Genomic DNA, 27,483 nt, shown 5'->3' with positions numbered 1-27,483 from the left:
TCCATCCCGGCCGCTGAATTGGGGGGTCCCACAGGGGTCGGCGTTAAGCCCAACCCTGTTCAATATCTATGTGACCCCCCTGGCCAGGCTCATTAGATCTTTCGGGATGGAGGTAGTGTCGTACGCCGATGACACGCAGATCTTGCTGTCTCTCGCCCAGCCTGTCAGCTCCTCTGCCTCCAAATTTAGACTCTGTATGGAGGCAGTTGCCCTTTGGATGATCAACAATTCACTGCGGCTAAATGGCGAAAAGACGGAGATCCTCGTATTCGGCGAGAAGGAAGACATTTGGTCGGCGGAATGGTGGCCCGAATCCTTGGGGACCTGTCCGGCTCCAACTCGGGCAGCACGAAATCTGGGGGTTAGGATCGATCCCTTCCTTGACATGGCTCTTCAAGTAAGGCGGACTATCTCCAGCTGCTGGGGCATCATTGCAATCCTGCGCAAAATCAAGTACTACCTGTCTGTGCAAGCTCGGAAACAAACTGTCGTAGCTCTGATAACATCTCGGCTCGATTATTGCAATGCTTTATATGCCGGAGCCAATAAAGGTCTGTTGCAAGGCCTTCAATCGGTGCAAAATGCTGCGGCGAAGTTTGTCCTGGACCTTCCGAAAAGGTCGTCAGCGACCGCCGCCAGGAAATCTTTGCACTGGCTCCCCATTGACGCCAGGATTTCATTTAAAGTGTTATGCCTGGTGTATGGTGCCTTAAACAGGAAAGAGACTGGAGGCGTAAAAGATCTCCTCCTCCCGTATTCTCCTGCTAGGAACCTTCATTCCTCGACGAAACTGCTCCTTAGTGTTCCTCGAGTGCGAAGAGCTAAATGGGGAGGCAGAGCCTTCTCCAACCTGGCTCCAAGATGGTGGAACATAGTTCCCTTAGAGATCAGGATTTCATCCTCAATGCAATCTTTTAGAAAAGCTTTGAAAACGTGGCTCTTTGGTAAAGCATACCCTTAGCTTTTGGTTTTGCCTTTCTTTCCTTTTCTGATTTCCTTTGGTAGGCGCCTTGATGCCTCTGGGCAAAGTTGCGCGTTTATAAGTTTAATTTCATTCATTCATTCATTCATTCCCAGAACTTCGAGTTCATTCTTGCAATGCTAAAAGTGAAACTACAAGTTGCATAGTGTAAAGTGCTTTTGTGTAAAAAGGCAAGGCTAGCTCAAAGTATTATAACATGTGGACACTTATCTGCCATTGTAATTGCATGAATGCCAACTGTCTCCAACTTAACGCAAAAAAGACTGAAATCATGATCGTCGGTAAGAGAGCGGAACTCTGGGGGGACAGGTGGTGGCCTCAGGAACTTGGGACGTCCCCGACTCCGGTCACGGAATTAAGAAACCTGGGAGTTTGGCTTGACCCCACCCTCAGCTTTGCTGGCCATACAAAGAGAACTGCGGCCTGCTGTTTTGGTGTTCTTCGGGGTTTAAGACCAGTCCTCAAATTTTTTGATGCCTCGACCAGGCAGTTGGTGATTCAGGCGACGGTGATCTCCCGGCTTGATTACGCCAGCTCTCTTCTGTTGGGGGCCAACCAGGCAGAAATCACTCGCCTGCAGCGTGTTCAAAACGCTGCAGCCAGAGCGATAGTTGCCTTTCCCAGGTTTTGCTCCGTCTCTAACCCTCTACGCTCCTTGCACTGGCTGCCGGTCAAGATGAGAATTCATTTTAAGGTCTTATGTCTGGCCTTTAAAATCTTGAAAGGTTCTGCTCCCCAGATCCTTACTAACCTCTTGTCTCTCTATACTCCGACCCGCTCTCTTAGATCCTTTGGCCAAGCTCTCGCTGTGGTCCCCCGATTTAAGCTTAGTCGAGCTGGGGGCCGATCTTTTCGAGTGAGAGCGGCGGCGATTTGGAATTCTCTCCCTGTAGAGATCCGTCTGTTGGAGGATCTCTTGCTGTTCCGTAGGGCCATTAAAACTCTCTTATTTTAATGTTGTCCTGCAGCTGTGCCCCTTTTTTCACCTCTCTGCATTTGGCGGTGCTGTGTTCTACCTTGTCGTGCGCCGGGACGCTCCTTTGCTGGAGCATCTGTGCGCATTATAAGTGCCCATAGCATAGCATAGCATTGCATTCTTCTGAGTACGTGCAGTTCCTAACTTTGTGCTGATGATGGTTGCAGATGGTGGGCTTCCGCACTCCTTTTTGGGACCAGATCATATTTTGTGCCATCTGACTTTCAGCCAGAGCACTTGAGAAAAAAAGCATTGGCATAGCTTGCTGGGGAGATATTTATATATGTATTTTTTTTATTTGCAAAAAAAGGGAAGAATGTAATCATGTTTGTATTTATTTTGTATGTGTGATGCATGTATTTTTGGTATAAGATTTGTTTTTGTTTTTATTATCTGTGTAAAAATTGTAGTAGTTATTACATATTTTTGTTCTAATTTTGCATTTTTAGTTCCATTGTGGGATGTGGGTTTATCGGGGAATAGCGTGGGAAGTTATTTAATTGCCTCAAATTTTAAAGCGCTCTGATATCCTTCGGGATCAAGTTCGCGCTATATAAAACTTTATAAATAAATAAAGAAAATATTCCCTCATGTAAACATGGGTGCTAGATTCGTGCCATAAAATGTTTACACTTAAAAAGTGTTCAAATATGTGCTGTTTAAATAGGTATTGTTTTTTTAAATAACACGCCTTGTAGCTGCTCTGTGCATAACAATCATTCTTTGTGATGAGGAAAAGCAGATATCACAACATAACCAAGCACTCAAATCGTTTGCAGCTACAATGTTACAATGTCACTTAAACACTCTTTAGCAGTAACTTAAAAAAAATGCCGAAAATTAATCCCTATCTAATTTACCAGCTGAAGTGCAGGAAATTAAAAGATCTAAACAAATAAAAACATCTTGAACCATCTTTGTCACTGAAGTGAAATAAACCATTTTAGGCACGTGTGAACAATGTGTCCAGACGTGTGCAGTCATTTAAAGTGAAAGGTGTCCCGATGCCCGAGCTGCATACTGTAGTGGGAGGGAGCAAAATGTGAATGACAGCTAAACAGACCAATGCATGAAGCTGGCTGAACTTTACATGTATATATCATGTTTTTTGGGGGGGAAATCAAATGCTTGGCGCACCTTGCAAAGCCCATATACAAAAGCAGAAAATGGGCCAAGAAGGAGGGAGAGAAATATAGGAAAAGACTGTCAAATGGAGTAAGCAGGGATTTAAAAGAACCTGCAGGAGGGAGGTACAGAGACAGGAAGTTTAGGGTGGGGGAAGGAGGGATGAGGTGGAATCAAACGTTTGCAGATCTAGTATTTTACGACTGACTTACTGCATTCTACAACACTGGTGGCAGGCTCTTAAGAAAACCTTTGGTTCATGCACTTATATTATTATTTACAAAACAACACGTGACATGTATTTTGTGTTACATTATTGTAAAAATAGTCTGTTTATCTTGCAGGTTCTACTAGATGGCTAAAAAGATCTTTATCAAACGAAATAGGAAACGCTGAAGTGTGCACGTATAAAGGGGTTAGCTAAGCTAAAACATAACAAAGAAATGTGGGCTGTTGGGACCTGGAATCACATTTAGCAATTGTTGGATGTTTTTGTTTTGTCTCCCTTAAGTTGTACGAATTCGTTTAACACCCTGTAAAACGATGTAGAGCTAAAGCCTTGGGTTGGAAGCGGGGTGGTCTGCCGACACAGAGTGATCTGGCAACCATGCATACGAATGTTTAGAGGCTAGGCACAGGCAGTGGCGTAATGTTTTGTATACTGATGCTAGACTGAGTTGGATTTCAAACAGTCGTTTAAAAGATGGACAATTATGGGGCTAGAGGGCTTGAACAGGGTTATCATCTGTCTGGGGTAAAAATGTTAAGTAACTCCCAGGCTGAAGGATGCCGCGACTACGATGAGGCAGTCGCCCTTTTGTGGTTGGGTCATGGCGGCCCAGACACCTCTTAAAGCCGCCCACCAGCCTGCAGCCCACCAAGAGAGAAATAGTTTGTCAGGACTACAACTCCCTGAGTACTAAAAAGAACCTGTACTGAATAAGTACTCATGTATGAACCTGCAAAACCTATGAGTTCTGAATGGTGTTCCTTGGAAATAGAGTGAGTCATCTTGTAAGCCTAGGCTTGAGAAAAGGACAAGTAGAGCTAGAGGAGGAATACAAAGCATTGCAGAGAGGTGACCAATATAGGTCTGATCTGGCTTCATTTATGTCAGATTTGTGTAGTTTGCACATACAGAACATTTACAAACAGGGGCACCAGGAGCGCCCGGGCATTGCCCGCCGGCGTGTTAGTCATCACATATATTTTTTGTAGTTAAACAAAGTGAATGTAATTATCATTATGGCCCGTGACTCCTGCCACCAACCCAACCACGTACCGTGGGCTTGTCCACTCCAAGCACAATGATTGGCAACCCATCGCAGGGAAAGTTGAAGCGAAGTGTGCATGTCAGTTTGGTCGTTTTGTTTTCCACGGCCAACCTGACATGCGTACTTCAGCTGTTCTCAACCTATGCTATACAGTGGAGCCGAGGGAACACAGACACCGCTTCCTGGTCCTGGTATGAGTGCCATGTCTGCCTGCCCTATCCAATCTGGGTGCTGCTGTCACGCTGTTCACTGATACAAACAACATGAAAGCAGCATCAGGATTGGTTCAGTGGACGGGTGCCATTACACCTCTGCAGGACGGACAGCAGCGTGCATTAGGGCGAGCAAGCATCGGTGGTGCATGATGATGAGTGTAATGCCCTTTTTGATCTGCTTTATTAGTCCTAAACTTAAAGTCAAGAGATCAGACTTCATTGGTGACTTTATGCCTGTTGCTCATTTAATATGCACGTCAATTCGCCAGTCATCACCATCACAGATGACAGGGAAAGCGGGCTACAGGATACAATCCTTTAGCTAGTCCTACTGCCTTTACATACATTATTTGGTTACACTTTTAACTAATGATGTCAGATTGGTATACGACAAGGACAATTTGCAGGGTCTATTTGTACCTGAAACAAAGCCCGCCCCACACTACGGAGAATGTTTGTAGTGGGACACAGTTTCCAGGAAAGCCGTGGACCTATTCGGATGACCCAGGAAACACGGAATATGACCAGCAAGCTGCATGGCTATACAATCTGTCTAGCAGGGCAGTTGCAGACCACTCGGAGCAGGATTGGTCTTCATCCATAGGCGGTCCTTACTGTTTTGTGCTGAGATTAGTCCTTCTACTTAAATATGACTTTCAAAATTGAGAACAAATGGATGTTGGCAGTAGATGTTGTGAATGCTTGAGAATGGTCTCCGTTGTCCTGGTGTCAGAGTTGTAGTGCTGCTGTGGAAGACATGCACGTCTATGATGTCAATATCAGAGCCTGGCTCTGCTGACAAATGGCTGTAGTGTGCGTGGGCTCAGAGTGCGTCCTGCTCTTGCAGTCTTGAGCCCGCGTAAGCCATCATTCGGAGTTGATTGAGAGATGGCATATATAATAGCACTTCTGAATTTGCTCTGTTTTAGCTGGAATCTCGTGGACGTAGCCAACCACTGCACATGCGGTGAACGTGTATAGCATGAATGGTGGTTTGTTTTAACATTAAACTTCTACAAAAACAGAGCAAACGATTTCCCTTCTTACTTAACACGGGAGACTGCAAACATATTTTGTTGCCGTATGCTGTGTTTATTTAAAGAAAACATGGTCCAGGTAGAAATTTGATGTGGACAAAGGATAGACCCGAGTCGGTTTTTGCTGATTTTGTAGCGGGAAATGCAACAATCACATTTTTACTCAACCTCAGCTACGGATATACCTTTAGAAAAGTGGGCCCAATGTCTTTGCACTGTTCCTCATTTGTAGACACTGCAACAACAGGGTCCATTTAGTGTGCATAATTATTTTTGTAGTGCAAACCATTCATTACTGAACACGAAAGAAATAGTGCAACGTGGTCCGTATGATTTTGTTCCATTTATTTACTTAGGCATCATTACATATGTTTTTTTCACGGTACATTAATTTAGTTTTAAGGTTTGGGCTACAGGCAGTCAGACCTATTGCTTCCATTACATCACATATACTGAAGTTTGGGCCAGCCTTTGCTCGTGGCAGGATGGATTTGTTGTCTATTGCAGTTGTGTGGGAAGTGCTTTCATGTTGTGCATGAGGACCACCAAGATGTGGTTATTGTGTTATGGGCACAACACTTGGCAGTGTGATGGATGAGGTTATGTGCGAAACAGATACGCAAATTATAATTGTTATATTGTCTCAAACATATACAGCTAGATTCATCAAAGAGCCGTTTTGCGAGTCCTTAATAGCGATTATTAAGGAATCGCTATTAAGGACTTGCAAAACGGGATTCATGTAGGAATCGCTAAATAAATTGCGATTCCTACACATTCCTTATTTGCGATTAGCAAATTGCTAATCGCAAATAAGGAATACTCCCCATTCATTCCTATGGGCCTAAAGGCCCATAGGAATGAATGGGGAGTATTCCTTATTTGCGATTAGCAATTTGCTAATCGCAAATAAGATAGCGATTTGAAGGGTGCCAGGGGTGTCCGAAGGACACCCTGTAGCACCCCTGAAATGCAAATTTACACAGGTGTTGCGCACACACATGTCCAAAAGGACATGTGTGTGTGTAACATGCAACAGAGAAAAATGTACTAAAGTGCATTTTTCTATTTTTTCGCTATTTATCACGAAGTCAGACTTCGTGGTAAATAGAGGCCAAATATTGCGAATTCGCAATTTAAAATTGGTTAATGAATTGCATTTAAGGAATCTCTAATAGAGATTCCTTAAATGCAATTCCTCGCAAATATGCGATTTCGCAAATAGCGATTTTTGCATTTGGGATGATGAATCCCAGAAGCAAAAATTGCGCTCGCAAATGGCCAGATTCTCAGAATCTGGCCCTTTGCGAGCGCAATTTCCTTTCATGAATCTAGCTGATAGACAGCTGCACAAGCAATATTCTATGAGTCCATATGAAAATAGTGAAGGGAGCGGTGTGGATCGCAAATGCTCCTGGTGTGGCTCTGAAGCATAAATATGATAGATTGCCAGTGGCCGTGACTCAGCCTTTCAGTCTTCCGAGGTGGATGGAATGAGCAATACAAACTGGATTGGATGAACATCATTAAAAAACAATTCACTTTGTGGTGAGCGCTGTATTGATAATATATCAGGTTTAAATGATCACAAATAATTATGAATCTCATCATCTCATGTCATGGCCATTTATTCTGCCATTGCGTCTAACATTTCTTTTATAGGTTCACAGTGTCCACAAAGGTTCACCTCAGTCATCGGTTAAAGAAGTCAAATCTGTGTTAAGGAGAGTGGCTGTAGCTTTTATTCTTGCTGCGCCACACGCTCAATAGGAAGGTCCCCTCTATAGTGAATGTCACGAAAGCAATATGTGTGTCTGCTGTTCTTTTAAAATTATTGTTTTAAATATTAATTTAGAAACATTCCTGTGTCCTCATCATGAACACAGTGCTATTTGTAAGGTCATTGTATACCACATATGTGACCTAGGGCCAGATGTAGGTAAATATAATTTACAGATTCTAAAATACCGAATTTTACCGATTCGGTATTTTAGAATCAGTAACTGATATATAGCTAATGATTCGGTAAATTTTACCGAATCGGTAAAATTCGGTAAATATCGATTCGGTATTTACCAATTCGGTATTCCCCATTCATTTGAATGAGAATTACTGATTCGGTAAATACCGAATCGGTAATGGGGGTAGACTTACAAGGGTGGCAGGGTGTCACATTGACACCCTGTTGCACCCCTGTATAGTGCATGGGTGCACATGTGGAACACATACATGCCCGTCTGCCACATGGCATAGTTGAAAAAAGCACAAAATTGCTTTTTTTAGGGTTTTCGATATTTTGGTGGTAAATAACGAATCCTGATATGGGAAAAGCACTCATTTTAGTGATCCCTACATTAAGGATTGGGTAATTTACCGAAGCGGTATTTTAAGAATTCGGTAATTTACTGATTCCTTAAATTACCGATTTGGTAAATTACCAAATCCTTCATTTTGGCCTCCTACATCTAAAAGCCTAATACCGGTCGGTAACGGCCGAAATTCGGTAATTTCGGCCGTTACCGACCGGTATTAGGCTTCCTACATCTGGCCCTAAGTTTCTTATGATACCTTGAGCAGCATTATATTCTTTGAAATCAACATAAGATGTCTTTTTACAGAGCATATCCTGAATTTGCGTATTTTAAGGTGAACTCGTATGTAATAATGAAGAAAACTGAGGCTTGGTAAAATAAAATATTTGCCTAAGATTTTGGTCAAGTTTGGTCAAGTAGAAAGCCGGAATTGGTCAGAGGATTTCTGCTTTTACATTATGCAGCTCAGACCTTGCGCCTGTGTGGCTGACTTGTTTGTGGCGCAGCCGCGGTCCGTGCAGGTAACAGCGGTAGGGTGGTGGGGCCGGGTGGGGAGGGATTCCGAGGGACGATGCAGAGGTAAAGTTAAATAAATAAATAATTTTCCCCCCACCCGGCCCCACCGCTGTTACCTGCAGGGACCACAACTGTCGTGGCGTGAAAGTTGGAAAGAACTTAAATTCCCCACCACTTTCAAAAGTCACCTGCCACCACTGTTTATAAGCAATTAAATTAAATGTACGTCAGATACATAACCATTGATTATCCTTACAATCTAGCAAGGAACCAGTCATCCTGGTCATGGCTCTATGAGAGTTTGGGATGACACCTCACTCCACGTCATCATGTTTCTTGAACTAGGCTTTTCTTCTACAATGTATTGGTGCCTGAGATTGTATATATGTTATTTCATACCGCATATCTGCAGTTTCTACGCAGGTATTGCTTTTACACAATTTATTGAACTTGACAATATGCAGTCTGAAATCCTGTAGTTTACTGCACTTTTCAGAGGCTAGCGATTAAGTCACTGAGCCATCTTGCCAGCACCTGGTTTGTTTCTACAGGCCCGTGTGAACTAGGGACCCTAAAAGCAATGATTTGCAATAGAAGAGCTCAGGGAGAGTGACGTAGTGTCCAGACAACAGGGAGATAGAGGACAAACTTAGTTAGAGGTAGCACAAGTAACATACACAGAGGAAGGAAGGGTTCAAAGTGAAGGATGAGGCAGAGCTTGAGGGAAGGAGTATGAAAGATAAGCAACCAAGGGGGCAGTTTGAAGGACGCTGCATAGGGAAAGAGGAAGCAGGCATAGAAAGAACAAAAGGAAGCGAGGTCAGAGGTCGCCTTCGGGTATCAGTCAGAGGCGCATGAGATAAAGGTGAGGCTTGGCGTAATTGACAGGATGTGAAGTGCTATAAGCTAAAGGGCATACGGTGAGATCAGGGAGGGCAGGAGGGAAGCACTCGAGAAAGCCTGAAAAAAGAGCCACTTGTGCGAGCGAGGGGCAGGAACACGAGGGCGAGACGCAGGTGGATACATGTATATTTTGTGCAAGAAGGGAGGTATGCAATGATGAGTCGGGGATTGGGAAGGAAACATTGTGGTCTTTACACCTTGTAGTCCCCATACACTTACATCATCGTCTACCCTAGAGTGGGGATGGTTCTATTCCTTCACCTAAAGAGTTTTTTTTAATGTATTGTATTTTCCGTCCCGCCTGTACCACAGTAACTATTAAAATTTTATGCGAAGTGCAAATGGGCCAGGTCTCCTGCCTCCTTCCCCCTCCCCCTCAGCCGAATGATTTATTACTCGCAAATACCACAGAACTAATTAGTATAGTAATTAATTAATACGAATTTGCATATTTGCATGTGCAATTAGTGCAGTGGAGTGATTACTCTGAAAATGAGAAGTTTGGGGACTCAGATGTTGCTGTGAACTGGACTGGAAAGCAGTCGTCGTGCGCGTGAACTTCGGCATCGGCAGCCCCGGAGAGGGGGGCACGCGAGCAGGCGACCCCCCCTTTACACCACCATCCATCCCTACACAACGGCCGGTGGACGCTGAGTGCCGGCCACGGCGCCACGAGGGGCGAGGGGCTTCAACGCTATGTAGGCCGCCCGCGCGCGGAGGACCCTCCCCGCCCCCCGCCCGGTGCCAGAATGTTCCACGGATGGCTCCCGCCCTCGGCCGTGGCAGCGCTCCAAGTCTGCGGGAACGAGGCCTTATTGTTATGCGTTATGGTTCTCTTCGTGCTGCAGCTCTGGGTAATGGCTTGGCGCAAGCTGTTTCCCAATCAGGGACTTGCATTAATGGCGTCGCCGCCTTAAAGGGGAAGGCCGCGTCGCGCTTTTCGGTAGTCCCCATGCGCTTGTCCTCATGGGCTGGAAGTCCACCTGGGCGCCTAGCTTCCTGGTGCCACCATGTGACAGCGGACACCTGCTACCACGGTGATCTGGCAGTGTCACCTTCCTTACTCTTCCTTTTACCATCTTTGTTCACGGTCTCATTCCTTCTTCTCAGTTTCTCTCGTACCTCCAGCTTTCCTTGCTTGAGCTGACCTTACTGTGACTGTGATTTATCCTCTCTTATATCTTGCCGTATTCTGATTGGCTCTTACCTTGCTGGAAGTCTCCCTGCCCCACTGCCAATTCCACTGTCCTCATACCTCACCCTCCATGTCCCTCGTAACTTGCGCTACACTCAATGAATGGCCTTACGTTCCTGAAACTGTGTTTGCACCACCCCTTACTGTAAAAAGAACAATTGATGGACAGAACATTGAACAATGTCAAACATTCACCCCCAGTACAGAGATCTGGGCCAAAATCATTGTTTTTCTGCTCTTCATGCCATTCTAGTTTAAACTCCGCCATATGCAAATCAGTCTTGACCCTGTGCCTAATGGGAACAGTCCAGCCCGAACTGCCCGGCCAGGTTCTCCCTGGACCGGAAACAAGCATCCTGGGGTACTGTTTCAGGGTTTCACTTCTCATTACCCAGGCTACCTTGACTCCAGTTGCTGCAGCACCCCACCTCCCATACTGTGTCCCAATCTCATTGGGTCTTGCCTGTTGGGTACTTCTGTTGCCTCCACACATCTTCATCACTGCTTAAGCTTCCCCCCTGTTGGCTCACCTCCCTGTGTCTCTCTTCTGCCTTGATGTTTTTTTAGTGGTGGCCAGGGATACCAGCTCTCAATATTGACATGCCCTTCGACACCCGATGTACCCGTTGTACTGCTGCACTAGAGAAAACCATAACTGGAGACTGCGGTAAAAAGCAAGCAATGGGGAATACTGCGCTATGAAAACACTCACTAACATCGCATAACTCTCCTCTGGAGCCATGAAGCAGCAGCATAAGGAGACATGAAGTAGGGCTCTATGAGACATAGGACCATGCTTTCTGTACTTTCCACTACTCACCTTTTCAGCACTCCTTTGCAGAGGTCAACACTATGATCTCAGTGAGGGTCAAAGGGTCACTCTCGCTGCCCACAGTACTCCACCCGCTCTTCTATATGCTTTGTAGTATGACTTTCATGGCCTGTTAACTTCACACCTGCCCAGCTCTCGGTGGCTACTTTCCATTCTTCAACTCTTTGTTCTCTGAACCCTCCTCTCCAGTAATATGTCCTTTATTCATATCTTTTTCTTCCTTTCTTGCTTTCTTTTTCCTCTCCTTGTATGCATTTCAGTTAATCAGGTGGTTATTCTTTCATCACTTTTTTAAAAACAAATCTACAAAGAGCCTCGTTGTATTGCTGGATGTGCGACATTGCAGATAAGCCTGAAAGATGGAGACAGTAGTAGAGAATACGCTTTCCATATTCTGAACACTGAGAGCTGAATCACCTCTACACACTTAGGTTTTAATGTTGTGAAAGGCTGAACACTCCTTTTACTGTCCATGTGACCCATGCACTACACACTCTGTCAAGATACACAAAGCTTCTTACACTGTCCAGTGGCAGTGCAAGTATTTTTAGAGCCACGCGCAGACTGTCATTCTGCCTACTAAATGCTCCATCTGTCCTAGCAACACAATCATTTGGTGCCAACCCTGTGCAAGGAATTGGATTGTTATTGCTTGGGGGTAAGGAAGGTGACTACCCACCTCAAGGAATCATCACAACCCTTGTCATAGTGAACCATCAAAGTAACTACATTAATCTGAGCTCAACCCCATGGTAACTATGACAGAGAGCAGATACACTTAATCTAGGGCAATGTGCAAAGTATTTATTCAGTACCAAAACAGTAATAAAGTAGAAATGCAAAACAATAAAACTCCCAAACAAAATTAGAAAAATAGAATAAAACGTAATAAACAAAATTAGTCTTAATGACTAAAATCCAGTACGGGGTACTGGAGATACATCTTTGTAAAGTTTTAAGAAGGAATAGCGCCAAAAAGCACAAAGCTTCAATGTCACGGATGACAGTGACTGAGGCGCAGTTTAAGTCTGACCACAACGGAATGCAAGGCGGATACACACACCAGGTTCATCTTTTTATCAAATATTTTACCTTCTAACTATAGTTCTCTAAGCCCCAACCCACCACAGGGGTGCACTTTTAATCCCCCCCCACCCCCCCAGGACCGCAGAAGAGGCACTTAGACCTCACAGGGTGTCAAGCAGAGGCCAGTGGAAGTCCAGTTTCCTCTGATCTGGTTGGTAGTTGCAGAAAAGGCCTCTTGTAGCTTATTGTGGTCCTGTAGCTAGAACAGGAGGCCAGTCACATGACCCTTGGAGTCCACTTCATTGTCCTGGGTCCAGTCCTTCAGGGCTTTTCTCTGACTTTCTCAGGTCGAGGAGTGTTCTTGAGTGAGTGCCTAGAGATGCCACAAGTTACTGGGTGGGATGGATTGACTTCTGGACATGCCTTAACCAATGGGATAAATGTTCATGGGGCCAACCCTACCCACTTTGAGCTTTTTCAAGAAGGCAAAAGTCTTTGGCCACACTAAACTTGGGCTCTGAGGGCTGGGTGTGTGAGGAGTGTACTATGGTAATCCCTATGTCTTCCCACATTTAATACTAAAATTCAGTTTTGGGTACTCTGCTGTACCCACAATGAACCCAGAAACAGATCCTGGTGTTATCCCTTAGTCACTCCCCTTGCCTCTGTGTGGGGTTATCAAGTATGGAAACACTTCTAATGTGAAAGACTGCTTTCTGGAGTAAGAGTTACAACTGAGGCGTGGGTGCTTCAAGTGGGCAACCCCTAGAGCACAAATGCCAAAGACATTAAATCACATTTGTGTCTGGAAATTAGTTCTAAATGGTGAGCCTGAGACTCCCAAATTGTCAAACAGAATCTGTACATGCTTCTCTCTGTTATGACCAGGACGGGGACTAAAAGTCCGCCAGTTTCCCATGCTGGGTGAGGGGGATATCTCCCAGGGGAATAAAGAACACTTGATTGGAGCTTGTAACACCAGCTTTGGCCTGACCCCAGACCCTAGTACCCTATGAGGAGGAGGAGATTGTCTGGAGTCCAGCGGAAATCCTCGGGAGTGGATCCTGGGAGCCAAGTGTGAGATTCAGGCCCATCTGGACCACCACACCAATCGAGCTGTCTGCCCATACGCACCATGGGGCCCATTGGGCTGTCTGTCTGTGCACATAGTCAGACTGTCCATAGTCTGTGACCCCCAAATACCAGATAGGGGCACAGTGAAGTATAAGGGCCATCACCCTTGGATCCTGGCAGAAGGGAGAGAAGGGCTATCACCATGTGCGCTGCCATGAGCTGAAGATGGCCAATGCCTTGCTCGTGTAGTCTACGACCCCTGTATGCCAGGTAGCAGCCACTGCAGTCACCCTGGAACAGTGCCAAATCAAGAGGGCCGTGGCCCTTTGTGGCACTGTAACCTGTAGTGGCTGTTGCCCCGTGCACACTGTTATGACCTCCAGGTGTCCGGAGGGGCCATGTTACAGCCTGAAGCAGGCTGCAGCTGTGAAGAAGGAACAGGCCATGACCGATCGAGGAAGAGGAAGTTTCAACTATCAGCACTCAAGACATGTCACCGTACTCAGAGAGACACTTACTGCTGACCGGAGGAGCACCATGGACATCTGCAGCTTTGACCGCAGCATCCAGCATTGAGCTTTGAGACACCAAACCGCGACTCCTAGTGATATTCGGTAAGACTGACTACCAGGCTATCATGCCTCTGTGGGAAGTTACTCTGATTGATTCTGTTCTATTCAGGGACACTTTAGCTTCTGCAAAGCTATTGCTTCCCTCCTCATCTTCCTCGCCTTACCGGTAATGCTTGAGAAAACTGTGCATGCGCATTTCTCGCAAGAAATGGAAATGCGCGGGGGCGCGCGCATGCGCAGTTTTCTCAAGCATTACTGGTACGGCGAGGAAGATGAGGAGGGCAGCCCGGGATGCCACAGTATAGAGGTAAGTGGTTTTAAGTTTATTTTTAATTAATGTTATCTTACTTTTTAATAGGGGGGTGGAGGCGGGGGCTGGCCAACTTCGCTCCGCTGCGGAGTGTGCAGAGATTTTCCTTCTCCGCGTTCGAGAAGACAAATCTCCGCAAACTCCACAGGCAGAGCGGAGGTCTCCGCCCGGGATTACTGCACAATCACTTATTGAGATTGCCGGGTTTGTTTTGAGTCTTTGTACTGGAAGGTAGTGGGGGAGCAATACACTAATAATCAAACAAGCGGCCAGTTAACATACAACTTTTTAAATATAAGATCATGTTCCTTATTTGAACCTTTTCTTGACCTGATTTCACCCCCCTTTGCTAAAAGTTTGTATATTAGGTTTCGATATGTTAACTTGCTAGTGAAATTTCCAGGGAAAGAGATCTGCCTAGTTTTAGGCACTTGCTCTGCCTGCCGTGAAGCTGATGAAACGGAATAATACATTTTGTTTTTTTTGTCCCAGGTATCGGCAGTTACGTAGGAGATGGATTAGACCAATATGCCTCAACTTAGGTGTTCATGCAGTACCAGATTGCGTCAAGAATTGTAAAAACAGGTACCTCTGGGCCAATAGTTTTTGCTCTTAGCCGTTATTTATTCTCCTTTTGGCTAATTTGCATTTTTTTTATTATAGCTGTATTGCCACATTTAACTCTTTTCCCACTCTATGTTGTATATGAATTTTAAATATCTAGCTTGGTATACACGGTCTTCTATCCCATATATTTGGCGCTTGTATAGCATTTCCTTTTAAGTATGACTAGGTCGATTGTAGTTATGTACCTATGTATTTTTAACCTGATTTGGGATGTCATTTGTACTTGTGCCTGCAATGGTTTAATACTATTTTAATTGTAAATGTACCTTTGTTTTATTTTTGTATACTTTGATGGCTTTTTGTACAAATGACCGAATAAAGTTATATGTGGATATGGAGTCACATTTATCCTACATTTACTTCCTCCCCGAAAAGCCTTGGAGTGCTTGAACAGTGCTAAAATGAGAGTCAAGCGCTGAAGGGGTACTTATCCCAGTTACGCAAAGCCTATAGTAGGCCAAGCCCCGAGACATCAAGAGTGAAAAGCCTCAACCACCATGCTTACTCCGTGGCTCTCTGAAAGAAATTCCAACATGGTGCAATACATCTTTATCTCGTAATTATTGCACTTTGCCTTCAATATTTATTACACTGCACCTGCCCTACCTTACTAAGATATTTTTTATGAATGTAAGAAAAAAATATTTTTGTCTGCGTACCCACTTCAAAATGGGGTTAGCGTATCATCCTAACAGTAGACCTGCTCTCAGTTCTTTGCAGCCAGACAATGTCTTTGGTACAAATATTGCATAAATGTGCCATTTAAGTGCCATACATGGTGCACCCAACATCATCTAACTACAACCCAAAACTACTGTACATATTAGAACTAACCGTGCGCAGAAGACTTCGCTCCGCTAACGGAGCTTGGGGATTTTTGCATACTCTGCGTACCACTGAGAATGCAAAGTTTATGCAAAACTCTGACTCCGTGGCGGAGCGGAGTTCAGCCCTGGACCCTCTCCACCTCCACCCCCACTCAATAAATATTTTTAAAATAAAAATAAAAATTAAGGTAAATTAAACACACTTACCTTTATCGCGGCGTCTCCGGGGCTGCCCTCCTCCTCCTCACCGTGGTCCTAAAGAATCCCCTACGTCAGACGTATGTCATGTTAGGACTGCTCATGCGGACACAGTCCGACCCACAATGTGTGTCTGACGTGGGGGATTTGCAGGATCACGGCAAGGAGGAGGAGGGCAGCCTGGAGACGCCGCGATAAAGGTTAGTGAGTTTAATTTACCTTAATTTTTATTTTTAAAATCTTTATTGAAGGGGGTGGAGACGTGGAACGGAGCTCAACGGAGTCTGTGCCCAACTCAGTGGAGCTCTGTGTAGAGCAGCTACGCCAGCTCTCCCTGGGCTTAGTTAGAACACTGCATAAGCATCCGACGCAGGACAGATATGCCATGCATCACTATGCTCACCGTAGAACGTTCTACTGGGAAACTACACACATTGAAACATCCATCTAACATATAAATAACAAAAAACAAATATGCAGCATAACAAAGATATGTTATATAGTTGAACATCATTATTCTCACAGCACCACTGCAACTAAGAAACAACACAAACAAGGAAACATCCAGCACAGTACATTAAACACAATATACCACTAGGCATGGGCGTAAAATCCGTTCCGCTCGCGGATTTTGCGGATTTTCGGTAAATCCGCAATCCGCGAGATTCGCGGATTTCCCGCAAAATCCGCAAATCCGCGCGCTGCGGATTTTTTTGCTTGTGTTCGCACTGCTCGCGGCCCGCGGCGCGGGCAGCAACAATCTCGCACTCGCGAAATTACAAAAAAAAAAAAAAATGGCGGAGGAGTGAAGGAAGGAAGTGGCCCAGTATCCAACTTCCTGTTCCTGTCCAGCAAGTTCCTCCCATTGGGGAGGGGTGAAGGAAGTGCCCCAGTCTCCAACTTCCTGTTCCTGTTTCCTTTCCTGGCCATTTTGGATTCGATCTTGACTGGGAAGGATTACTTTTTGTGGATGCTGCTGGATATTTGGATTTGAGGCCTTTTGGATTCAAAATTTGATTTCACAAGTAAGTTGATAAGTTGATTTTCTTTGTGGTGATTTTTGTGTGTTTTCCGATTTTTGCGGTTGTTTTGGTGATTTTGCGGGTGTTTTCCTGCGTTCGCGTCGTGAAGCAACAATCTCGCACTCGCGAAATTGCAAAAAGTGCAAACAGGCTGGGCACGTAGAAACAACAAGTTCGCAAAACTGGCGATCTGACAAGTAAGTTCGCAATTTGCGAAATTGCACAAAACCCTCGCGAACTTGCAGAAACCCGTGCGAACACCCAAAAAAAAGAAATCCGCAAAATCCGCGAGGATTCGCGGATTTTGCGGATTTTCGCAATCCGCAAATCCGCAAATTCGCGGATTGCGAATCCGCAAAATCCGCTCATGCCTATATACCACAGTCATCCAACAATGCACCATATGCAATATAGTTTATCAAACTTGTCATAGCAGCACCAGTCACTTAATATGACTCACTCAAAAACACTCAACACATCATATTGGACACATCACCCTGCACACATCAAGCACAGCACAGACATGTCACATAGTTAGACATAACTGTACAAACAGTAGTATCAGCTGCACCCCATGTTATGTTAAGGTATGTTATGTGTATTTGTGTCAGTTTTACAATGTAGCTTGGGAGCCTTTTGAAGATCTTCCTCACCATATTCAGGGTGTGGACGCAGGATGCCGGGATATTTTGATTTGTGTGGTCATGTTCAGTTTGCTGCAGTGATTATTCCGAGGTTTATGGCATGGGTGCTGAGTCTGGGTCTGAGTTCAGCTGCCCACCAGTTGGAATTCCATAGTGAGCTGTTCTTGCAGAAAATCACTACTTCTATCTTGTCTGCGTTGAGCATGGGGCGGTTGGCTTTCATCCGATTAATGATTTTGGTCATGTAGGCATTGGACTTGTTTCTTGTGTTGGCGGTCTTGTCAAATAGGGAGAGAATGAGTTGCATGTTGGTGGCATAGGAGCGGATGTTGATGTTGTGTGCTCAGATAACATTGACCAGAGGCATCATGAATGCCCTGAATAGGGTGGGCCTGAGTGGTTTCTCTTGGGGCACTCTGCAGATACGTTTTTGGGCTTCTGAGGAGTAAGCTGAAAGGCTGACAGCTAATGTTCTGTTCATTATAATGGAGGAGATCCAGCGGAGAGCGGGTTTCCTGGATGCCTATTTCGTGCAGGTGCCTGATTAGGAAGGGGTGTGATACCGTGTTAAAGACTGCAGAGAAGTCCAGTAGAATAAGAGGTATGGTAGAATACGGGCTGCCTTGTCACCTCTGTCAAGGATCATGCGGAGGTCCTCTGCAGTGGTGATGAGTGTTGTTTCTGTACTGCCGTTGGGCCTGAATCCAGACAGTGTGGCATCGAGAAGCTGCTGGTTGCTGAGGTGATCGGTGTGGCGTCGGTTGATTAGTTTCTCTATGCCCTTTGCAGGGTGTGTTACGAAGGAGATGGCTCTGTAATAGGAAAGTGTGGCTGCTACAGTGGATGGTTTCTTGAGCAGGGGCATGATGGTGGCATATTTCCAGGTGTCCGGGAATGTGGCTGAGTCGATGGAGGCATTGAGGGTGGGTGTTAGCGCTAGGATGATTTGTAGGAATCCTTTGATGAAGGCGAGGTGGGGGCAAGGGTCAGATGGGGCTCTCAGTGGATGGTCTTCATGGTACCAGTGATTTAGACGGTGGTGACAGCGGTCCACGAGATCATGGTTTGTTCTTCGGATGTGATGGGTAGCGGTTTTGCACCGGTGATGGCGCCGAGTTGAGGGAAGAGGTTGCTATATATGTAGGTGACTTTGTAACAGAAGAATCATGAGAGCTTGTTCCAAAGGTCTTGTGAGGGGTGATGTTGCTGGAGGCGGCAGGAGGCGCAGTGAAATCTTTGATGATGGCGAAAATGTCTTGCTGCTGTTAAAGCTGGTGTCGCTGTGATCTGCAGAGCTGTGTGCTTGGTGTTTAATATCTGCTTTGTAGCCTCTTTGGGCTCTTTATCTGTGGTGTCTTGACTTGTTTTCCATTTGCGCTCCAGTTGCTTGCAGTGGCGTTTTGTCAGTCTGAGCTCCTCTTTGTACCAACTGGCCTGTGGGCGGGCTCTTGCCTGTGGATTGTGAGTGAGGGGAGCCAGGGTGTCGGTGCATGCGGTGATCCAGCAGTGAGGTTCTTCATGGTTTTCAGCAAGCTGCTAGTATGCTCAGAACTGTGCGCAGAGAGGGGAGAATACCACTCCTCTTCTGTAATGCTTTTCTAGCTGCTATAGGTGGTACCATTTGTGGTAGGTATGTTGTGGTGTAGGATGGGTATGCTGAAACTGATGAGGGTATGGCCTGTCCAGGTCTGGTTGCTGGCTTGGCATCTGTGATGTTCCTAACTGAAGAGAAAATTGTGTTCAATAGGTGTCTGGCAGTGTGGGTGGGTTCGGTAAAATCTGGTTGAGGCCAAGGTATCCAATGTTTTCTAGAAGGGCCATTTAGTTTGGGTCAGTGTGGTCTTCTAGGCAAAAGGTAGTGTCTCTAAGGAGAATGAAGGTGCTGGTACTCTTGATTAGGGATGCAAAGTCTATGATTTCGCTGGCAAAACTGGCGCAGGGTGCTGGTGGTCTGTATGCAAGGATTCCACCCAACAAGAAGTTGGCTGTGATACATATCTTGAAGGTGAGGTGTTCCATGTAGCTGGTGGGGGAGTCCATGTAGGTGGTGCAGCTGATGGTATTGTTGAATATGATGGTGGCTCTTCCTCCGGCCTTGTGCTGACAGCCTTGCCTGGTGATCCTATAGCAAGCGGGGAGGGCTGTAGTGATGTCCACTGCAGAGGTTGGGTTTTATATGTTTCCATGAGGAAGAGCCGTTCAAGAGTGTGGTCGTGCAGTAGGTCCATATTTTGTGGTGTGTTTGGTGAGTGAGTGGGTATTGAGTAGCATACATGCAAGTGTGGTGTGCTGTATGGGTGGTGTGTGTGCAGTGTGAGGGTGACGGGGTCTGTGTGAGTGTAATAAGCATGAGCGTGAAATCCGTTACGCTCGCGGATTTTGCGGATTTTCGGGAAATCCGCAATCCGCGAATTTTGCGGATTTCCCGCAAAATCCGCAAAAAAAAATCCACGAACGTAACGGGTTCAAAAGTTGAACCCACACTCATTTAACTATTTTACAATGGCGCCAGCAAGCTGCCAGCGCCGTTGTAAAATAGTTACAAAGTTAGCTTGCATAGGAACCACTAGATAAAACGAAGCAGGTGCTTCCTGTGCAAGCTAACTTTGTAACTATTTTACAGCGGCGCTGGCAGCTTGCTGGCGCCATTGTAAAATAGTTACAGGGCAGCACAGCCTTACAGGTCACTCAAGGGACCCCTGCGCCCTTCAGGGCGATTGCATAGTAACACACACATGGTCGCTCGAACTAGTTAATGCTCAAATTCAGTGACTCATTCATTAGCCCAAAAACAATCATGTGCCTCTTCCCAAATGTACCGCGGAAAATCAGCTGTGATGCTGGATAGAGGCCTTTGCATCCTTGACTTTCACGAGCGCAATACCCGTGCTGTTCCTGTGACCAGGAGCTTCTTTTTCTTCATCTGCTGAACCGATCTTTCTCTGACCTTTTATACATACAAGAGGCATGTGAACTCGCATGGAAGCACCCCCCCCACCACAAAATCCGCAAATCATGGTCGCTCGAACTAGTTAATGCTCAAATTCAGTGACTCATTCATTAGCCCAAAAACAATCATGAGCGTCTTCGAGGCTGGACAGGTGTGCCTCTTCCCCCAAATCTATCGTGGAAAATCAGCTGTGATGCTGGGTAGAGGCCTTTGCATCCTTGACTTTCATGAGCGCAATCCCCGTGCTGTTCCTGTGACCAGGAGCTTCTTTCTCTTCGTGTTCGCACGGGTTGCTGCAAGTTCGCACGCGTTTTGTACAATTTCGCAATTTGCGAAATTGTACAAAACCCTCGCGAACTTGCAGAAACCCGTGCGAACATAAAAAAAAAAAAGCAAATTCGCGAGAATTCGCGGATTTTGCGGATTGCGAGTTCGCAAATCCGCAAAATCCGCGAACGCGAGATCTGCAAAATTCGCCCATGCTTAGAGTGTAAGCACATGGGGCACTGGTTGCTGTTGGTGCAGCAGTGATGAGTGTAGGGTGTGGAAGAGTTCATAAGAACTTGAAGGAGACGCATTTGTACTCTCATTCCTTGATGTGTAGTGTGGCAGCAGAATGGTGAGAGGAGACCCAGATTGAGAGCACGGAGGAACACAGTAGGGTAGTGGTAGATAGGGGAGAACCAGTGTTTGTGACGTTGGGCACTGTCCAGGTGCAGTTGGGGGCAGACGGGCTTGCCTTTGGTGCACCTTTGGCATGCCAGCAGCACACCAGCTGCATGTGCCTGCTGCGCGTCCTCAATGAGGCAGCCATTGAGTAGCTCCTGAGTGAGGGTAGGAGCCCAGGGTGATGTGGGCAGAAACCAGTGTTGTTAATTTTTGGAAAGATGTATGATGGGAAATCCAGTGATGTCACATCCTGTGCAGATGGGTGATGGCAAATGAAGTCCTTTTGCTTGGCTTCTTCTTTTAAAGATATATTTTGTAGGAAACCAATATTCTACATGCCAACCAACCACAGAACATGTTAAACAAAACTGCTCCTCTGTTATTTGCCCACCCACAATAGTCCAGGGCATCCTGTTGATGGATATCATAGCTCTTCAACACAATTGATAATGTTAATTCATAACAAGATGTGGAGCTCTGAACTAAAAACCTAAACAGTAAAATACTTTGGTAAGACACTCAACACTAAAACACACTGACTTTTCAATTATTAAAACACTCTGACTGTAAACAACTTCTAAAGCACAAATATACTTTGAAGCTATAGTTTTTAAACCAACCTTGGCTCTCGCTATTGTCAAAATCCTTGAAATTAAGATGCGAAGGAGCCAGACCACAACAGCATTTTGCAGTCATACTAATGGCAGAATATGATGTATAAATGCATACTGCATAACCTTTTTACTAAGCAAAACATGTTGCAGCTACTGCAATATCCTCAAAAGCATCCTCATACATGTGCTCGATCTGTTACATTGCATGACATTATACTGAGAAAAACAACATTGAAATGCAAAAATATCGCCAAAAAAAGACAACCTATAGGGCGTGGCATGGAAAGCCAACATGGTGGACGCAACCTAACAGGGCTCCGCTAGTCCACGCCAAATAAACTTGTTAATCCGGTGAAAATTCTGAGCAAACGGAGCGCATAGGTTGAGCCGACTGCCGGAGCAACTGTTCCAGGCACGGAGCCGGTAGATGGCGTAATCTTGTCGGGTGCATCACGAGCTGTGGCTGATCAGGGCACGGTGTGTGCTCGGGCCTGCTGGAGGCCGGCGCCCGCTTGGAGCTCACGCCCCTGATCCGTTGAGTGGCCTGAGGAGATAGAGGGGGCCGGATTGTTGCCCTGGAGGTAAGAGGAGGCTGCCCGATGCCAGGTGCCACTGATACGGGATCCGGGTCCTGGCTATGGAGGCGATGAAAGGGGCGGGTCTGTGACCGAGCGGGACCCTCCTGTGGCATACGCGCCCCTCTGGAGGACTCCCCACTCGTGTACGCCACACTACCCGGTGATATTACCTGAAATACATGATGGTTGAGGCAATCGACGCCTCCAAGGCTTACAGCCCCACACGGCCTATTCGATGCCCCATATGCCTGCAATAGTCCTCGTGCTCTGGGGTTTGGATTTGGGCCTGCCAACCCCCCCCCCCCCCATATGAAACAGGGCAGCAGGATGTTTGGCTGGAGATTTTGACTGGCCCCACAGCGAGTACAGGGTACCACCCAGTCTTTTGCTTAGGGCCGCAATTCCCTGCCCATATATCCCGGTGGGGGCCAGGGAGTCCCAGCCGAACCAACAGTGCTGGAGGATGAGATAATTTCCCGGGACCAGGCATGGGGAGATCAGCGTGTGAGTGCGTCCTTCCACCGCTAGATGAGCAAGTACTATACCTGCATTATCCTGGCTGTGACGCTTTGCCTGGGGCCCTGAAGACCTGCGGGGGCATGCTGTGGGCTGGAGGTCCCACAGCTCTGGTCCCGTTAGGGGGCCTGCTTGGCTTTGGGTGCGGCTTGTGCCCTGGGGCATGCTGGATTTCGTGAGGCCTGGCCTGTGGCGATGTCCCTTGCTGAAATTGGAGAGACACCTGTAGCAGTGCCCCATGGCCTGAAGTGGATAAACTGGGAGCCCCCCTGGTCATAAGATCCTTGTGGCTACTAGATCAGCCACCCTCCCACCAGCCAACATGGGTAAAGAGTAGGCATGGGCGGATTTCGCGGATCCACGATCCACGAATTTGCGGATTTGCGTATTCGCAGATCCGCAAAATCAGCGAATTTGCGGATTCGCGGATTTTGCGGATTTTTTAAATGTGGGGGGGTCTGTGTGTAACTTTGCCATCACACCAAAGAGCGCCGGGGTCCCTCGAGTGAACTGTCCATCAAGTGGGTAAAGGGCGCGAAGACGGTGCACACACCACTAGTGTATGGGGAGGGGCCAAACGGACGGGGCTTATATGCGAGTTCACATGCCTCTTGTGTGTATAAAAGGACAGGCACAGATCAGAGAAGCTCGTGGTCACAGGAACTGCACAGGGATTGAGCTCGTGAAAGTCAATTATGCAAAGGCCTCCATCAAGCATCATAGCTAATTTTCGACGATAGATATGGGGAGAATGCACACCTACCCAGCCTCGACAAAACACACATTTTTGGGGGGGCTGATTAACTTTGCCATCACACCAAAGAGCGCCGGGGTCCCTCGAGTGAGCTGTCCATCAAGTGGGTAAAGGGCGAGAAGACGGTGCACACACCACTAGTGTGTTGGGAGGGGCCAAACGGATGGGGCTTATATGCGAGTTCACATGCCTCTTGTGTGTATAAAAGGACAGGCACGGATCAGAGAAGCTCGTGGTCGCAGGAACTGCACAGGGATTGAGCTTGTGAAAGTCAATTAATAAAGGCCTCCATCAAGCATCATAGCTAACTTTTGACGATAGATATGGGGAGAACGCACACCTACCCAGCCTCGACAAAACACACATTTTTGGGGGGGCTGATTAACTTTGCCATCACACCAAAGAGCGCCGGGGTCCCTCGAGTGAGCTGTCCATCAAGTGGGTAAAGGGCGCGAAGACGGTGCACACACCACTATTGTGTGGGGAGGGGCCAAATGGACGGGGCTTATATGCGAGTTCACATGCCTATTGTGTGTATAAAAGGACAGGCACGGATCAGAGAAGCTCGTGGTCACAGGAACTGCACAGGGATTGAGCTCGTGAAAGTCAATTATGCAAAGGCCTCCATCAAGCATCATAGCTAATTTTTGACGATAGATATGGGAAAACGCACACCTACCCAGCCTCGACAAAACACACATTTTTGAGGGGGCTGATTAACTTTGCCATCACACCAAAGAGCGCCGGGGTCCCTCGAGTGAGCTGCCCAGTGCCCATCATCCTGTAACTATTTTAGGATGGCGCCGGCAAGCTGCCAGCGCCATCCTAAAATAGTTACTAAATTAGCTTCATCAGGAAGCACTATTAGATAAAATAAAGCAGGTGCTCAAGCACCTGCTTTATTTTATCTATTAGTGCTTCCTGTTGAAGCTAACTTAGTAACTATTTTAGGATGGCGCTGGCAGCTTGCCGGCGCCATCCTAAAATAGTTACAACTTGAACTTTTGCCCCCCAAATCCGCCGCTCGCGGATTTGCGGATTTTCGGTAAATTCGCGGGAGTTCGCGGATTGCGGATTTACAGAAATTCCGTGAAATCCGCGAGCGTAACGGATTTTGCGCAAGTAGGGCAGTGAGGGTACTAAGCATAGCACCTTCAACCACTACACTACGACCCAGGGTGGCACCACCTGGGGAGACAGGTGGCACAGTGCCGGACAAAGTGGTATTCCTGTCAGCGATTACTGAGGCCATAGACATGCTTGATGCCAAGATTGGTGCCATGGGATCCGAAGTTTCCTTTTTTGCGACAAGACCTCCGGAAGGCCATGGACTGGATCACAGACGCCGAAACACGTGTTTCAACCGGCGAGGATCAAGTAACTACCCTACAGAAGATAGTGAATAAACTTACAGTAGTGGCACATGAGCCTGCGTCCCGGGTGGAAGATGCAGAAGGGCCGCTCCAGAAGTAATAATCTGTGCTTTGTCCGCTTCCCGGAGGGCTTCCCACCCAGTGACTAACAAGTCTCCTGCCTGGAGATACATTATGAACTTGCTTTGTGGTAGAAAAGGTACATCGGGCATTAACAAAGAAACCTCCCCCTGGAGAAAACCTGCGGCCCGTGATTGCCAAGTTACTGAATTATGCTGACAGAGACGCAAGATCCCACAAGGACAAACTCCTATATGACTCACGTCCTATTATGATCTTCCCGGATTTTACTCGATTGGTGCAACAGCAACGTCATTCCTTCACTGTGGCGAAGTGCAGATTACAAGACCTTAACATGCAATATATGCTTCTGTATCCGGCTCGAATGCGAGTTATCCATAACTCCAAATCTAATTTTTTTGATTCACCAGAAGCAGCCTTGCCTGGAATGATGAGCAAACTCACAAACTCACACACTCCACCTCAGCTGGAATAAGACTCCTCCCAGAGCTCGCAACGAAACAGACCAAAGAGGAACAAATCGAAAAAAAGACGCAGTTCACTGTTACATCTTATGTTAACTTTTTATGGGTGGTTTGGGTATAGTTGGAGGAGGTGCTCTGTGCACCCCCGTTGGGGGCTTGGGGTGCACCCCGGTTGGGGGCTTGGAGTTCACTGCAACAGATGCTCCTTGTTTATGGCAGTATCGGGGGTGAGGGTAGGGGGTCCCTCAGAGTCAACGTTAAAATGATTTCAGTTACTACATGTGCACAGATGTTATGCCTAGATTCCACAATATGAACCCAATTCACATATATTAAAGGTAGATGGCTACACAGACACGGACTCCTCTGCTTGGAGAATTGACGATGGTGTCCTAGAATGTTAGAGGACTACTAAATGAAATGAAGATCTGTGTTATTCTGCACCAAGTGAAGCAATACAAGGCTGACATTCTTCTCCTGCAGGAAATTCACCTTTTTGGTACCAAGGCCCCCTGCCTTGCCAGATTCGGATACCACACAATATATCATGCAGGGTTTACCTGAGGATCTCAGGGGACAGCCATTCTTATACACTGCCGTGTCCTGTTTGTTTTCATCATACGTTGGCTGGATCCTGGGGGATGATGCACCATTCTATCGGGAACACTACATGGCAGCATATATACCCCCCCACTAGGAAACACGTTCATAGACAACATTTCACAATTGTGGGGAGAGCTCCCAGAGGGCCTGGATGGGGATTGGAATGATGTTATGACACCAATGGACAGATGGCGAACCCCGAATAGATAGATCCAAATTGCACCTCCTGGCCACTATACTGGAATGGTTGGACATATGGCATGAGTATCATCCCTCCGAGATGGGCTACACATTTTTGTCCGCCGTGCACAGATCACTGTCCCGTTTAGATGATATATTCACACCACAAAGCTACATCCACCAGATCTCTCATATAGCCCATCTTCCCAGGGGATTGTCAGACCATTCCCCTGTCTTATTCAAACCCCGTATTCATTCTCATAAACCCCCCTTTAGGTGGCATATGTCTCCATGGCACCTTCGAGATCCTGAATATCAGGAGACCTTAACCAGGGCGGTCTCGGACTATCTCGAATTTAACGTGACCTTGGCCTCATCTCGGGGCATGTTATGGGAAGCTCTAAAACCCGCAATCCGCGGGGTAGATATAAGTTTCCATGCCAATGAAAAGCAAAAACAAACTGCACAACTTGCCGAACTGGAAAATCGTCAGCAGGCCTTGGAAGCTCGGCTCTTTACTGACTATAGCTCACCCCTCCAGCGCAGTCTATTCCAGACACAACACACCTACAGCAACATCTTATTGGCGAGGGGAAGGAAATCTTGCTGGCGTCACAACATTGGATCTATCAATGGAGGAACAAATACATTAAAATGATCCATAGGTTATGCCAGGCTGGGAGGACTCCCACGAGCATCCCAACACTCCGTGGTGCAGATGGCACCTTGTGCTCGTCCCTCGTGGCGGTGGCTGGGGTATTTGCTCCTTACTTCTCAGCACTATATACACGGCAGGAGCAGCTGTCGGAGGCCTTAAACACCAAATTCCTACAAGACAACACCCCTCAAAGGCTTACTGATCATGTGCAGGACCAACTTGATGCCCCTTTTACAGCGGATGAGCTCAGTGATGCACTGGACGCTAAGCGTCAGTGGCGGGCCCCCAGACCCAATGGTTTCCCTATGGAATTCCTAGGACCACACATAAACATACTGGGCCCACACTTACTGGAGGCAATACACGAAGCCCTTGA

Source organism: Lissotriton vulgaris, chromosome 5 (assembly GCF_964263255.1).
Source record: "Lissotriton vulgaris chromosome 5, aLisVul1.2, whole genome shotgun sequence".
Lineage (NCBI taxonomy): Eukaryota > Metazoa > Chordata > Amphibia > Caudata > Salamandridae > Lissotriton > Lissotriton vulgaris.
The sequence above is the reverse complement of the archived record's forward strand: the minus strand, read 5'-3'. Positions refer to the sequence as shown.